Source organism: Pseudorasbora parva, chromosome 21 (genome assembly GCF_024679245.1).
Source record: "Pseudorasbora parva isolate DD20220531a chromosome 21, ASM2467924v1, whole genome shotgun sequence".
Lineage (NCBI taxonomy): Eukaryota > Metazoa > Chordata > Actinopteri > Cypriniformes > Gobionidae > Pseudorasbora > Pseudorasbora parva.
This window is the reverse complement of record NC_090192.1, coordinates 17,379,252-17,395,878: the sequence shown is the minus strand read 5'-3', so window position 1 is coordinate 17,395,878 and position 16,627 is coordinate 17,379,252. Positions and strand designations below refer to the sequence as shown.

At 36.7% G+C, this 16,627-nt stretch overlaps 1 long non-coding RNA gene across 1 annotated transcript; it reads right to left on the bottom strand.

Annotated features, from left to right (window-relative positions):
- Positions 1–606: 606 nt before the first annotated feature.
- LOC137055791 (uncharacterized) lies at positions 607–5,897 on the bottom strand. Its single transcript, XR_010900076.1, has 5 exons — positions 5,801–5,897; positions 2,660–2,756; positions 2,487–2,545; positions 2,131–2,192; positions 607–1,684 (listed from the first exon to the last, which is right to left on the bottom strand). It is a non-coding gene; the product is annotated as an uncharacterized lncRNA (long non-coding RNA).
- Positions 5,898–16,627: the final 10,730 nt, after the last annotated feature.

Sequence of the window (16,627 nt, the reverse complement as noted above, 5' to 3'; positions counted from 1 at the left end):
AACATGTGCTTTGGGTATACTGGGTCAGTCAGCACACACGGCGCTTTACATTGTGTTCCCATACGTAATACGAGGAACCTCTCTCGAAAGGGAACGTACTCGGTTACTTTCGTAACCTCGGTTCCCTGAGAGAGAGGAACGAGTATTACGTTCCGTGCCGTGTTTATGCTTCTCAGGTATCGCTTCAGTCGATCTTAAAACCTGACACCTATGGCGAATTAGGGTCTTATATAGCCTCCTGTATGCAAATATAAGCACCTTTTTCGGCGGGCTTCTGGAACGCCCCCCATTGGTTCGTTCCTCTCAGCCGCCTCACCATAGGTTCCTGCAGTTGCCGCAGCCCGGCCAATCAGAGCGCTCCTCGCGCTGGGCTATGGCCGTGCAGCTCACTGCGCTTTACATAGATACCTTTATTAAAAGTTTTGCTTCACATTCTCGAGAAAAGGAGTTTTTCCCATACGTAATACTCGTTCCTCTCTCTCAGGGAACCGAGGTTACGAAAGTAACCGAGTACGTTTTATTCCTCTTGCTTGGCTGTCCATATCTCTAAACAATTTGCAATTGTTATCCATCATTGTACAGAACAAATGTTGAACAAAAGACCAATTCAAATAAAATCACTTTATTGTCACAATACCATGAACAAAAGTGTACAGTTGATGAAATTCTTTTGTGCAAATTCCGCAGCATGACAGTATGGATGACAAGTATAGAACACATATACAGTATTAACAATATACACAATATACATAAGGGACTCGATACAGGTAGAGAGAGAACAATATACAATATTATACTATACAGAGAGCACTAAATGAAAACAATAAACACAATAATTACATTATACATATACCACTGTCGCCTTTTTCAACTAAATATTCAAATACATTTTCAACTAAATTACTGATCTGCCTGCATTGTCACTATATGATAATTAGTTTTCTCCAGAGCGGCTGTATGGCCAAATCAAATTCTGTTGCATATTTTTTTTTGTGTTAACACTGTGAAGCTGCTTTAAAACAATCAGCATTGTAAAAAGCGATATATAAATAAAGGTGACTTGACCATTGCAATGCAGCATGAATTAGTGCAAATATATTGTTAGGATGCAGTATAGTACTGAGTCAGAGTCCAGTCAGTGTAACTGATGGAGAGCAATGCATATGAGGTGTGCTGTGTGTGGTGTTACTGGTACGAGTTCAGTAGTCTGATTGCCTGTGAAAAGAACTCGTCTCGCAGTTTGCTGGTGCAGGTTCTGCAAGAATGTCTGCCTGATGGTGATGGTGAGAGCAGGCCATGGCTCGGGTGGCTGGAGTCTGATGATCCTCCGTGCTTTCCTCACACACCACCTGGTGTAGCTGTCCTGGAGGGAGGGAAGCTCACCTCCAACAATGTTCTGTGCAGTTCAGACCACTCTCTGCAGAGCTTTGCAGTTGAGGGTGGTGCAGTTCCTGCCAGGATGCTTTCCACAGTGCATGTGTAAAATGATTTTAGGGTTTTGGGGCTCACACTGAACTTCCTCAGCTATTTGAGGAAGAAAAGACACTGATGAGCCTTCTTTAGCACAGCATCAGTGTAGATGGGCCATGTGTGGTCACTGATCACTGGAGATATGAACACAGCTCAAATAGTTCCTCAGCTCTACTGATGCAGTGTAGCTTTTTCTCAACCAGGGGATAAAGACCTAACATAAAAAACATGTATTTAGGAGGTGGTAAATAAATAAACAATATATTGTATTATTTATACACATTGTTTATACACATTATATATATATATATATATATATATATATATATATATATATATATATATATATATATATATATATATATATATATATATATAATCTATAATCTATAATCTGTAATCTATATATATATATATATATATATATATATATATATATATATATATATATATATATATATATATATATATATATATAAACACATGGACTCATGTTGGAGGTTGTTGGAGGTATGGGCCAAAAGAATCCTTTCACAAATGTCCAGTCACAACTGGTGCCTACAGATTCCTCCCGTCAACAAAGGCTACACCATATCTGGCCTCAAACCCGCTTCTCTTTAGTCTGGGCCATACAAACTGACCAACTGTGTAAAGACTGACCTGACCATTGTGTGTGTGTTCAATGCCAGTTAGCAGCTCCTCTACTTCTTGATGTACTATTTCTGTACAAGTAAAAGATGAGAACATACAAGCAGTCATAACAAATCAGTAATCTATTGAAAACTCTTTAGTACATATGTACACAATGCCTTTATTTCTTTATCAACTGGCTTTATCCTCCTTCAAACAATCAGAGAAAATAATCAATAATAATAATAATAATAATAATAATAATAATAATAATAATAATAATAATAATAATAATAATAATAATAATCAAGTCAATAATAATTCTAGAAAAAAAAGAGTTTCTGGTGAATAACTTGTGACTGTGAATAACAGGTGTCAGTACTCACCATATTAAGTAATTTCCTGCCCAGATTCCAAAGATAATGGCACAGCTGATTTGCTCATTCTATAAAAAAGATTTATAAGTGAAAAATGATAACTGCTGACTTGAACAGTCCTTTGAGAGATCAACATCAAATACTGTACTACATGTAATTGCATTGCTTGAATACAGACATACCAATGAAAATGTGCACCTTTTCGTCATTCTGTCTTTTCTCTTCGGGCACAAGCTGGCCATGTTCATTCTTCATCCCCAACAGGACTGGTTTGGGTTGCTGTAAGCAGTTTAAAGGCCTTTTTACACCAAGGAACAAGTCCACACAGAAGCTATATAACATTTAATGACACAGAGGAACAATATCGTTGGAATCATTTAAAAATATTTTTCCAGCTGATGAAAAATAAAAACTTTGACAGCTAATTAGATCACTTAAAATGGCAGACAACATAACCACAGCACGTGCTTATAATAAACAGAAATGTATTGTCCGTTGGTGTTGATGTTAAAATAGTTATCATTATAGTTATTGGTCTTGGTGTGAACAAACTTAAATGATCTGATGTGTCGTGACATGTTAAACTATTATTTCTAAACAGATGTGTTCAATAAAAATAAAAAAAACATTGAGAAAAAAGGCAGACTATGAGGTGTGGGCAGATATCATGTACTGTTCGGAACGGAAGAAACCTTCCCCATTTGTAAAGGTTAATATAGAATAAAATGGACTTAACATAAAATTTCTGATATGAACTGTCTGACTACTTACAAGGGGCACAATCGGCACGAGACTTGAGAAAATAGCCAATGACAGCAGCAGGAATAAAAGCCATAGAATTTTGTACAAGTTTGCTTGTCCAATATCTTATGAATTTGCTGACTTGGTAAATTGTATGAAGTATGTAGACTGGATAAACCCAGCCCGATCTGCCAGGGATTTGATTTCACCCTGCAGCTCAGTCTGAAAACCTGCACATTCATTTCTACTGCTTCTGTTACACACTTTTGCGGAAACCAATCACAGACTGGCTTATCCACCTGGTGCGCTATTGCCGGATTTAACACGATAGAGAAGCGATAGGTCGATGCTTATTGCTCACGCCTCTTGTGGTCTGATTGTTTGATGGACTATCAATTGCAAACAAAGTCATTTGAATTATGCCCATTGATCATGCCTCTTGTGCAGTAGAAAATACTTAGCAGACTCCCCAGACCAATGTTCAATCTTAAATTGAGCTTGTTCTGGTGATAGCAAGACAATGAATCATGGCCTTTTTCACACAGAAAGCGTGTTTGCTTTGAAAAACGCGAGTCGCGGGCAGTGGAATGGGGAAAAAAACCTGCAAGGTCTCGAGATGAGAAGTTGAACTGATTTTAACTTGAGCCCCGACTTTTTATAATGTTATGTCATGCACGAGACATTGCAAAAGACGTAAGGTGTAGTGCGTGTTTACCAGTGATGCCAGTAACGCGTTACATAGTAACGCGTTACTCTAATCTGACTACTTTTTTCCAGTAACGAGTAATCTAACGCGTTACTATTTCCAAGCCAGTAATCAGATTAAAGTTACTTATCCAAGTCACTGTGAGTTACTATTTTAGTCATTTTCCTTTGTAAAAACCGACAGCTTATCAAAGTTCTCAGCCCGAGTTCGGCTGAAGCCTGTTTTTTATTTTTATTTTATTTTTTACATTGTTGCAGCCATTAAAATAGTTCAGTTTTGTTTTTAATGTCAAAGTAGTTATTTTTCGTTTCGTTTTTTATTATCCTAATTTTGTTTGTTAAATTAAAGTTTATATAGGCAAGACAATTCAAGAGTTGGTTTGAGAGACTAGGCTATTAAACATGCGGTTAACTCACTGGGTCGTCACATAAAAAAATTAAAACTTTAATTTAACAAACAAAAATTGCTCCAAACATTTTTCTAAGTGAACTTAAAAAATAAACGAAACGAAATATAACTACTTTGACATTAAAAACAAAGTAGGCTAGTTATTATACCACCACAAAGGCATTTCTGACGAGCTGAGGCAGCTGATAGATTAGCCTACTGCTCACAACGGCGCTCAAAAAAAAAAACGAAACGGGCTACACAATCTAAAAAAAAAAAAAAAAAGTACAGGCAGGTTGTCTTATAGCCTACCTTACACTTCAGCAAAATTAATATAAATCCGATCTTCAATTCCCGCGGTATATGCTCATTTAACGGAGTTCACATCAAAGCAAAAGATTCTAGCATTTTATTCAGCAGCTCATTTTAAATTCAATGATCGCAATATGAGAGAGAGAGCGACCTAAGCACTGGTAAGATCATTAGTCTCATTATTTTATATTGAAGATGATTGTGTTTTGTGTGACTTATTTTAAAGTTTCATTTACGGCCATATGCGTTGGCTTGCTTTACTCATCTGCAGCGATGTTGCAGTAGCACCGTCATATCTATCTGACTACAACACGCTCTCACACATTTATTTTTTAATTATTTGCCAGGAGTAAAATTTACACATGTGGTTTAAACAACCAGATATATTTACATTTGTCCGGTTTAGTTTGAAATGCTTTCATGCACCTTCTGAATTGGTTTGTTTGAGTGATCGGAATTAAATACGTCTGGAAAGACTCTCGGAAGGCATTTAGGCCTACTCCTGGTCATTTCGCAATCAGATAGATACCTGGTCAGAGAAAACGAATGAAGGAACCAGTTGTAAAAAGGCCATAACTCTAGCAGCTGCTCTGAAGAAACGGACTCTTTAACCCTGCGCGAGCCATATCTTGACAGTGGCGCAAGCTATCATGGTCTCATGTTGTTTCCACCAGCACATCTCATTGTTCATTTTAATTATTAAAATAAATATAAAACGAAGGAGAAGCCTAAAAAAGGGGGCGTAAAAAAGTCGGGACCGTCAGTCTCGGGCATAAATACAATAAAGTGTGTTGCCAAAAACGGTTGTCATTTCTATTTTGAGGCGGCAGCGGTGTTGTCGGCAACTGCTGAATGTAACTAATAAAGTAACTTGTAATCTAACTTAGTTACTTTTAAAATCAAGTAATCTGTAAAGTAACTAAGTTACTTTTTAAAGGAGTAATCAGTAATCAGTAATCAGATTACTTTTTCAAAGTAACTGTGGCAACACTGGTGTTTACATATATAAACAATATGTGTGAACTACTACTACGTTGACATGACATCCCTATCTTACTGATGGAGCAGTGTGATATTTAAAGTTTTTAGAAACCTCCAATGCTGTGCGAAATGTAAATGCAGTGATGTTCAATCACGGGTTACGACAAACACAGACATACCCACTGGAAATATTTACCGTTGCAGCTTTTTCTACTTTTCTTCAGTCTTCTCCATAAACTGCCAAATTCATCCCACTCCACGAACAAGACAGGTTAAACAAGCCCTTGACATCAGCTGAAACAAAGAGAAATGTTGAGGCAGGGTTAAAAATGATTTGTGACCAATATATATAAGAGGAAGGACTTTAAGGAAAGTTAATAACACATAACATAATAAAGATACATTCCTTAAAAACAAATCTGTTAAAGCTAAATGTGTTCACCATTACCTGTGAAGGGCTGAACCTTTAAAGGACTTGTTCAGCTTCCATTGCAGCTTCTTCAAGATCAGCATAGGGAGCTTTCAGTTCAAGTTCCCTGTTAATACTAGCAGCTTTCTGACATAACTGGTCAAAATTAGATTTTGAGTTTTAAAAATATGCCAAGATATGTGTAGATGAATTACAAAATACAGTTCAGAAAAAAAGCTGAGAGACAGAGACAGACAGACAGACAGACAGACAGACAGACAGACAGACAGTAAGTTAGCTTTTGCAAGAGATGGCTTCTTAAAATAACTGTTGGAAGGTTGTTGTTGGAGATGGAGTTAGAGGAGCAGGTGATCTGAAGACACTGCAAGACAGAAAAATATTAAATTACAATAACATAAATATTGAATTACAAAAAAAAACCAAAACATTAAAGGCATGGCAAGTGTTGGGGTTATTGTGGTAGAACCATGGTATGTTTTGTGGTAACAGTGTTTTAACTACTAATAGAACACAGTAAAAGTACAGTTACTGAGGTAAAACCATGGTACGTGTCATGGTTACTGTGCTTTAACTACAAATACAAAAGTAAAACTATGCTTACTGTGGTGAAACCATGGAAAGTATTGTGTTTACCGTGCATTAACAACAAAATACCACAGCAAAACTATGGTTACTGAGGTAAAACCATGAAAATAGTTTTTTATTGAGCTTTAAAAACAAATACCACAGTACAACTATGGGTACTACTACTGTGGTAACTTTAAAAGATTATCAAGTGTTGTGGTTATCGTGCTTAACAACAAATACCACAGTAAAAACATTGTAAGTGTTGTGTTTACCATGCTTTAACAACAGATACCACAGTAAAACTATGGTTACTGTGGTAAAAACATTGCAAGTGTTGTGGTTACCATGCTTAACAAATACCACAGTAAAACGGTTACTGAGGTAAAACCATGAAAAGTGTTTATTGAGCTTTAACAACAAATACCACAGTAACTATGGTTACTGTGGTAAAAGCTTAGCAAGTGTTGTAGTTACTGTGCTTTAACTACAAATACCACAGTAAAACTAATTACGTTGGGAGAAGCATGGGCTGCTTTTACTACACGACATGCTCGATATACTATGGTAAAAACATGGTAACATCGTGTGCACTTTTAACATGATCCCTTTCCCATCACTGGGGAATTTCAAATGAATATTACAATGAAAACTTACTATGCAACTCACAGTGCTTGAAAAATCGGACAAAATGCGTCCCATATTGAAACACGACACATGATTTCATTCATAAATACGTGACGATCGACTACTTTACGGGATGGATGGAACCCCTACCTGTACGTGTCTTGAAGTCATCTAAAATCCATATTTTTATAGGAATAAACAAACCACTTCGAATAGCTGCAAGAGTTTAACAAAAGAGCAAGTAGATAGAAAAGCCACAATGAATTGAGGTAAGAGTTTCTAAAGTGACATATCTCCAGCTGCCGGTAGGGGCACTATTATAGGAAACGCTTGTATGGGTCGTATTTAAAGGTATGGATACACGACTTATATGGTCGTATGGGTTGGAGGACTTGTTTCAAAACTATAGGCGCTAACTTGAAACGTGCATTTGCTCTCAAACATATTTGAGTCTGGGAATGCTTGTCTTAGAGCAATAGTAGGCTACTATAGTATGCCTCATCTGCTCACCGTGCTTCTGCTTTAGTGACACTTGCCTATGGATGTACTAACAGCTGCTTAAATTTCATTCTCTTTCATTTTCACAGGAGGTTGCTGTTTGTTTGGGGGAATGGTTCTGCTCTTTAGTCAAATCATGTGAGCATCCCCTAATGCTGTTGCTGTACCCTGACTCTCTGCTAAATTCATGGTGCTCATGAATGCAGGAGACTTATTTATTAGAACCATACTAATTTAAGTATTTAATTGCCTAATCCACCCTCGGTAACACTTAATAATAACGTTAAGTTGTAAGTCATTTATAAGTGGTTAGTTAATGATGAACTAATCATTTACAAAACATTCATAAATGATTATCAAGTGATATGCTAACATTTTATGAATGTTTTGTCAATTCCGTTACAAGTCATTTACAAGTGATTAGTAAATAATTAACTAATGATTTATGAAACATGACTACGTGTTCATTAATGATTAATGAGTGGTTTGTTAATTAGTTTACATATATTTAGATTCAGTTATAAGTATTTTACAGTTTATTAGTTACACTGTAAAAAATGTGTGGTGGTTTTTGTTGGTTTAACTTAAAAAAGTAAGTAACCCGGTTGCCTTAAAATTTTGAGTTTATTGAAATAAAAAATTTGAGTTGATACAATGAAGAAAATTAGTTTAATAAATAGAAACTCAAAACTCAAAATTGCACAATTTGGCATGTTTCACTGCATCATCAGAAATAACACACACATTATTACCCAATATGCTTACAAAATCGTTCAATAATCTTTTAATAAAGGTTGTCGAATCTCAAAAAATGTTCATTGTATTAACTTTTAATTTCAATGAACTCAAAATTTTAAGGCAACCAGGTAACTTTTTTTCTAAATAATTTTTTACAGTGTAATAATGAACTAATGATTTACAAAACATGACAATGCATTTCATAAATGTTACTAAATTGTTACTTTTTTGTATATTTTGTAGATTCAGTTATACATTATTTATAAGTTTTTAGATAATGATAAACTAATCATTTACAAATCATGACTATACATTCATAAATGATTAAGTATAATATGCTAACAATTTGCAAATCTGTAAGCTATCTTTAAAAAATAGCATACCATAAAATAACCAAACAGATCCTTAGTAAATGGTTAAGTTACTAGTTAATATATTATTAATCACTGAAATGTCAGTGTACCATTATCTCAATAAACAATTGTTAATCGTGAACAAATGATGATCAAACCATTAGTAAATTATGAATATATAATTTATTGATGCATCATTACATTTTTAAGCTGGTTTGTTAAAACCCACAAAATGCATTTATGCTAAAGCTATTTTTTAAAGAATGGTAAATTACTAGTTGTCAAATTAATATACATTTTAGAATGACTTAAAGTCAGGGGATTGCAGAGCGTTAAGTTAAATCCTTTCACTCAATGGGTCAGACTGGTGTTCTGTGATGGTTCTAACGTTAGTGATAATGTGAACTGGTTTACCCTCCAGTGAAGCATCAGGTGCACGTGTCAGAGAAGACAGCTGTCAATACCCTCACCAGTCAGCATTTACATTAAAGTACACACCTCAAAGTGTTCATCACCTGCTAGAGATGATGCTGTAAACGCATGAATAAATCATTTACAAATCTTTATCACCCGTTACAAATGATCTGTACACGTATACAAGGCATTACAACGCTTTCTGCGTCCCCTAATCTAAAGTGTAGACTATTCATCACTTGTAAATGTTTTACACATCATTCGTAGATATTTCTTACCCGTTACAAATGATCTGTACACGTATACAAGGTATTTACAATGCTTTTAGCGTTCCTTAATCTAAAGTGTAGACTATTCATCACTTGTAAATGTGTTACACGTCATTTGTAGATATTTCTCACCCGTTACAAATGCGTCCATTGATTGCTACAACAAATGTGAAAATTCAATTCTGCTTTTCCTCACCTGTTGCAATAGAAATGTGCAAATAGGTAAGTCATCTATTTACTGAAAGCATTTAACTCCTATTTTTCACACAACCAATCCCTTCCCTAAACCTACCGTTTGTGTTTTATGGCTCGTTTCCACTGAGCGGTACAGTACGGTTCGATACGTTACGGTACACATTTATTTGCGTTTCCACTGTCAAAAGTTGTGACTGTTACGAAAATGCCGAACCGTACCGTAACACTTTTTTCGATACCCTTCCGTTGGGGTACCTAGCACAGTAGTACGGTACTTAAAGGTGGAGCTAGACTCACTGCAGAACGCTGATTGGTTGACAGAGAATCGTCACTTGCATGTGCGACAGGGGGATAGACAATGCAAGAGGCGCCATTTTTAAATCACAAGATTTCAAAACAATGTCGGTACGCAGCTTAACGTTACCGTGGTCGAGCCAGGAGGTGCAGACCTTGCTGGGTATCCTCGGCGAAGAAGGGGTACAAAGGGAACTCGATGGCATGGTGAGAAACGAAAAGGTTTTTCAGCATGTTTCTGAGAGAATGGCTCCCGAGGGGTTTCAGTGGACGTCCGAGCAGTGCCGCACTAAAAGTAAGAAACTGCGGCGTGACTACCGTAAGGTGAAAGACCACAACAGCAAGCATTTTGTTTGTTTTGCAAGCCAGTGAGGTATCAACCGAGATTTGCAAGCTATCAAGACGCTAGTTTATTAGCCAGTGCTGGACGGAGTACAAATCTAGAAACATACTTAGTACAGATAACTTTAACCCTAATAAAGCGGTTCCCAAACTGGGATGCAAAGCTCGTCTGCGTCGAAGCCCTGTCCTTTTCATTTTAGGTCGATAGAAAATTGTGTTTTTTCACTCTGCAGTCCAAACGCGATACACTGAAGCTCACTCTCGCTCAGGTAAATCATTAAAGGGGGGGGGGGGGGGGGTGAAACACTCAGTTTCAGTCAATCTCATGTCAATCTTGAGTACCTATAGAGTAGTATTGCATCCTTCATATCTCCGAAAAGTCTTTAGTTTTATCATATTTATAAAAGAAATATAGTCTGTACCGAGTCTTTCCGGGAAAAAACCGAGCGCCTGGAGGCGTATCGTGTGGGCGGAGCTAAAGAATGACAAGCGCGCAAAGCGGTGACGTCCTCAAGCGTGGAGAAACCCATCGCTATCTCAGCTAATACAGATAATGATCCAGAATCAAATCTGAGAGGGAGAAATAAATTGAACAAGACTGAAACGATGTTGTGAAGCTTCCCGTCATTTCTGCGTTCAAATCGGTTCAAATGGAGCGCTGCCTTCCCGGAATGCTGTGCTGAAGCGTTGAAGTCGCTCGACGTCACCCATAGGAATAAAGAGAAGCGCGGCGCCACATAAGTGTTCACGGACGACTGGATCTGCATCTGAGAGACTGTTTACGGCGTGCATTTCCTCTCTCGCTCTAGTCACGCGCGCGCACCCTACCGGGAGAAGAGCCCGTACGGCCCATACAAGGACCTTCCGATCTATTAACGTCAAGTAGACCCATACTCGAAAAAAACTCGCAGAAACTTGTGAGAAACCGGAAGGAGTATTTTTAACACAGAAATACTCCATCAAACGTCCAACATTCGTTTTTGAAACTTTGTCTATGTTTAGGATGGGAATCCAAGTCTTTAACAGTGTAAAAAGCTCAGTATGCATGAAACAGCATTTCACCCCCCCTTTAACACCATCACTGCTTACAGTACATGTGTTTTATTGAACTACATACATTACAATCGGCTAAAACTAATACGCAGGTTACTTCGCTGAGCAAGAGCGCTCCCGAGTCCGTGTTCTTCACTGTTTGTGTGAATCGCGGAACAGTTCGGCACACACACACAAAATACCGGCAGTTCAATAGGGAAACGCGCATCTCTTAAAGGGGCACCACTATATTTCTACTCGTGGATTATGAACCTCCTCCAGGTATTGTGTAGTAGCTAAACTAAACATTTTATATTTGGCAGCTGTTTTAGGATTGAAATGTTAAACTACCGATAAAAATAATCAGGCAAACTAATAAACCTTTAGTTTAGTCCCCACTCAGTCCTACTATGTTGTATGTTTATCTTAATCTGTATTTTTGCAGTTTGTGTAATTAACGTGACTTGTGTAACTTTTCAGTTGAAGATCCTAGCTGTCAGGAGGAAACAGAGGGACTTGATGAGATGTTGTCCACCTCTGAGAGCTCAAGTGCGCCTGCCAGTGTCAGGACATTGACACCGACACCAGCAGAAAACATTGCTCCATCTCCTTCGAGTGAACCCCAGTGTATAACCATCGGTAAGACGTGAATACCAGAGTGAAAAGTCACTTACTGAACATAAATATTATAGTATTATACAGATTTTATACAGTATAATCTGTACATTGCGTTGTAGTACACTAGATGCCTCACCCTTATGTTGGTTTGCAAAAATCAAAGGATACAAATGTTTCGCTAACCAGCCAACATTCCTGTCTGTTTGAATTTCTAGGCAAGAGGAAAAGGGGGCAACAGGATGTTGTTGCAGCCCTGGTCGAGATGCAGGCAGCTGATGAGAGGCAGCAGGAGTGGCCGGAGAGGATGGAGGACCGTCGTGACCGGCGCTTTGAAATGATGCTAGAGGATGCTCGTGAGGCAAGGCGGCATGAGGCTGAAATAACTCAGCAACACATGGAGCAGTCTGCAAGCTTTAATCAGGCTTTCCTAGGCACACTCAGTCAGCTGGTGCAGGTGTTGAGTAGTCGCCGTGACCCTGTTCCACCATCCAGCCACTAGTTCTTTAACACTTTAAAACTTTTTGTTTGCACATTTTTTTCTGTTTTAGCACAGCACTTTGTATTTAAGCATTTGTTTGACTTTTCAAATTAAAGTACTTTTTTGTTTTTACCTCGTGTGTCTTGTCATGTGTTCAATTTTCAATCTTATGTCATTTGATTAACATTCCTGCCATCTGGTGTCAACGATGTCAGAATGAATGGACATTTTGTTCACTACCTTGATAAGATGTCCATTTTGGAGATTATGCTTAACTTTAACATACAAAAGAGTTGTTAATGTGTTATTTTCTCATGTGATTTTAAAGTAACCTATTGTAAGTAAAATCTAAATTTCTTTCTACATGGTATTACAGAGAGTAAAAGGTCCTCTCTTTCACAAAATATGAATCAGAGGCAGGGTAAAAGAAAAAAACAATTTATTCATGTCCAAAATACTAATCAAAACAAGTAAACAAAACAACCTAGCATTTACACAAGTGTGCCTTTGCTAAATGTACAACAGATTTAACTGTTCAAATGCCGCATTAGACCCTCACGTACGTCCCTGCCCTCCTCTTCTGCACCCTGTGCCAGTGGCACCACAGGCTCTGCAGTAACAGGTGTGTCCCATTCGTGCTGGTAATCCTCTCCATGACTTTCACAAAGATTGTGCAAAGCACAACAAGTCAACACCATGGATTTCACCAGTTCAATGTCGCTGTCATTCCTCTTCCTAAGGCACCGCCACCTCCCTTTGAGTCTCCCAAAAGCATTTTCTACCACTACGCGAGCCCTGCACACTTTCTTGTTGTAGGTCAATTGTTCTGCTGTCAGCCGGCCATTGTCAGGAAATGGTTTTAGGAGCCAAGTCTGCAAAGGATATGCAGAGTCTCCCAGCAGATAATAACCAGCATTAACCCCACTGATGTTCCTGGTGCAAGCTGGGTAAAGGCTTCCACGCTCAACTAGCTCCCACAATGATGACAGTCTCAGAACCCGAGCATCATGCAAACTCCCAGCCATTCCTGCATATACACTCCAAAATAGTCCTTTTCCGTCGACTACTCCCTGCAGGATGATGGAATGCCAGCCTTTTCTGTTGAAGTAATCACAGTGGTACTCTTTTAGTATGGAGCTAGAAATATGACTAAATGATCTGAATTTGAATTGTATAAATCTGAATTATTGACAAGTGTAATCTAAAAAAATTGAATATTATGTTGCATTTTACATCGTTCTGAATTTGAATTTTTTAAAAATGTTGAATATAAAACCTTTGAAATTGAACACATCTGAAATGTTTTTATGTCGAAATTGTTTAGACATGTATTTTCCAACAGCAGATATTTTGTTCTGAATTAATCGACTGGAAATATTCAGTTTTTGAAAATACAGATTCAAGATTTCAGATGAAGAAGAAATTCAGATCATCAAATTCAATATTCTAAAATTCAGATCATCAAATTCAATATTCTAAAATTCAGATCATCAAATTCAATGTTCTAAAATTCAGATCATCAAATTCAATATTCTAAAATTCAGATCATCAAATTCAATATTCTAAAATTCAGATCATCAAATTCAATGTTCTAAAATTCAGATCATCAAATTCAATGTTCTAAAATTCAGATCATCAAATTCAATGTTCTAAAATTCAGATTGCAGAAATTCAGATCTTACAGAAAGTAGGCCAGAGGTCATCAGGGAAGAGTAAAGGATGTCAGAAAAATCCAACGGAGCACCATCTGATCATTTCATTTCCTATTTGTAATGGAATAAAGAGAAAAGATCAAACAACCCCTTTATACTTTTTTGTTTATTTTAGATTAATGCACAGAAAAAGAGATTTCGGCTAGATTTCTCATTTTTCGTGCGTGATTTACAAATCGCTGATTAGTGAAGAAAATCTAAGCGTTTGACGTCATCTGTTCTCCAGGGTTGAATCCAAAATCGCCCCCATAAACCCTCACTATTCCCTACTTTAGTCCACTAATACAGTTAACTCGAAGGAGTGAATGAATGTAGATGAATGAGTTTTCTTTTGGGGGTGGGGGGTGAAGTTGTTAACAATAATAATGGGAAATGCTCTAATGATGCGTGACCTATTTTTAACAGTTTATGGACTTGACATTCACAGATCACTGTAGCCCTCAGTTCAAGCAAAAGGCAGAGCTCACAACATGAACCAATCACCTCCGCTTTACAGCACGAGAGAAATCATGAATGAACACACAGGGCTGACTGTAAGGGCTCCACATTATCTTTGTCTGGGACAAATCAAAGAGGGTTTTACTTTCCCGACAGGACAAATAAAACATTAAAATAACCAGATAATAATTTATTTATTATTATATTCAATGTAAACAGCGACTGATAATGGAGTGTATCTCTGGTAACAAAGTCGCGTTGAGGCTGGCGCTGCCTGTCTCTTTGTGAGACATTCGTGGAGAAATCAAAACAAGTGAGCAGCAATCTAAACGATTTCAAATACATTGCAATCGTGAATTGTGTGGCATAATTCATTATTAGGTACTTACATTTTAGACTCAAAAAACTTATTTTGTTCTATTTCAACTATGATTTCACTGACGAATATAGTTCCAAAGGAACAACACTCAGCGCGGTGTTTTGAACTGAATGAATCAGCGTTTTGAATGAATCATTTGAATGAACGACTCAATGACTCACTCATTAAGACGATCACTTGCTGCCACCTATTGGCGGTTTAGTTTCATGTTTAAAAGTATCATTGCATTTTTTTATTTGTATATTCAAACATTTAGAACATCAATCTCATAACATTATTCATTGCTGTTTTATTTTTGCAGTTTAAATTAATTAATTTGATTGGTAAAAGCCCTAGTGTCTTACTAATATAACTGCATTTATTAATCAAATGTAAGAATTGAACATGAAATGCATACATTTAATAAGATTTAAAAAATGGCCTTTATAAAATGACATAACGCCCTGGGGTAAATATCACAAATATGCAGATTTAAGCAGGCCTATGTAAAAGCTGATAGAACACTGATGAGAATATTATTTCAAAATCAATATATGTATACCACCAAAAATCCCCCCAATACACTGTACAGTACATAAAATTTACTCTGTACTCTACCTGATAGGCCGGATTTTAAAACTTGTTTGCAGGTATGTATTTGAGGGTATAGGGGACGATTTCAGATTCAGCCCAGGTTTGTTCAACAAAATAGTAGTCTTATGGCAGTAGAAGACTACCGCTTCTTGAACTGTACTGGGCAGGTCCTAGATCAGGCAACTTTTCTGTGCAACTTAATGTGTTTCACAAAAAAAAATGTTTATCTGATATATAAAATATTAATCAGTACCCAACCTTATTTAATTGTGCGGTAAACCCAACCCGATCACACGAAAAAGGAATTTGATGATCTGAATTTTAGAACATTGAATTTGATGATCTGAATTTTAGAATATTGAATTTGATTATCTGAATTTTAGAACATTGAATTTGATGATCTGAATTTTAGAATATTGAATTTGATTATCTGAATTTTAGAATATTGAATTTGATGATCTGAATTTCTTCTTCATCTGAAATCTTGAATCTGTATTTTCAAAAACTGAATATTTCAGGTCGATTAATTCAGAACAAAATATCTGCTGTTTGAAAATACATGTCTAAACAATTTCGACATAAAAACATTTCAGATGTGTTCAATTTCTAATGCTCTATATTCAACATTTAAAAAAATTCAAATTCAGAACGATGTAAAATGCAACATAATATTCAGTTTTGTTAGATTACACTTGTCAATAATTCAGATTTATACAATTCAAATTCAGATCATTTTGTCATATTTCTAGCTCCATAGCTGACTGCCAGTGGATTCAAGGTAAGAACAAACAATTTCTAAACTGAAATGTTAATTAAAGTGCATTGTTTTCAAAGCATAAGGTTAACCATAGCTTTTTTTTTAAGTTAAAATTTTAGTTAGACATAGCTAAATCGTGGCATTTTCCGGCGCCATGACCAAACGATAAGCATAACTGTACCCTATTATAGAAATAATCTTATTTTCTTATAATTAGTAGTATACAAACTGTGAATTATTACAAATAGTTTTGAGACTTCAGCATTGAAATTGTAGGCTACCACTGTTTTCCGATATAAATACCTCAATGGC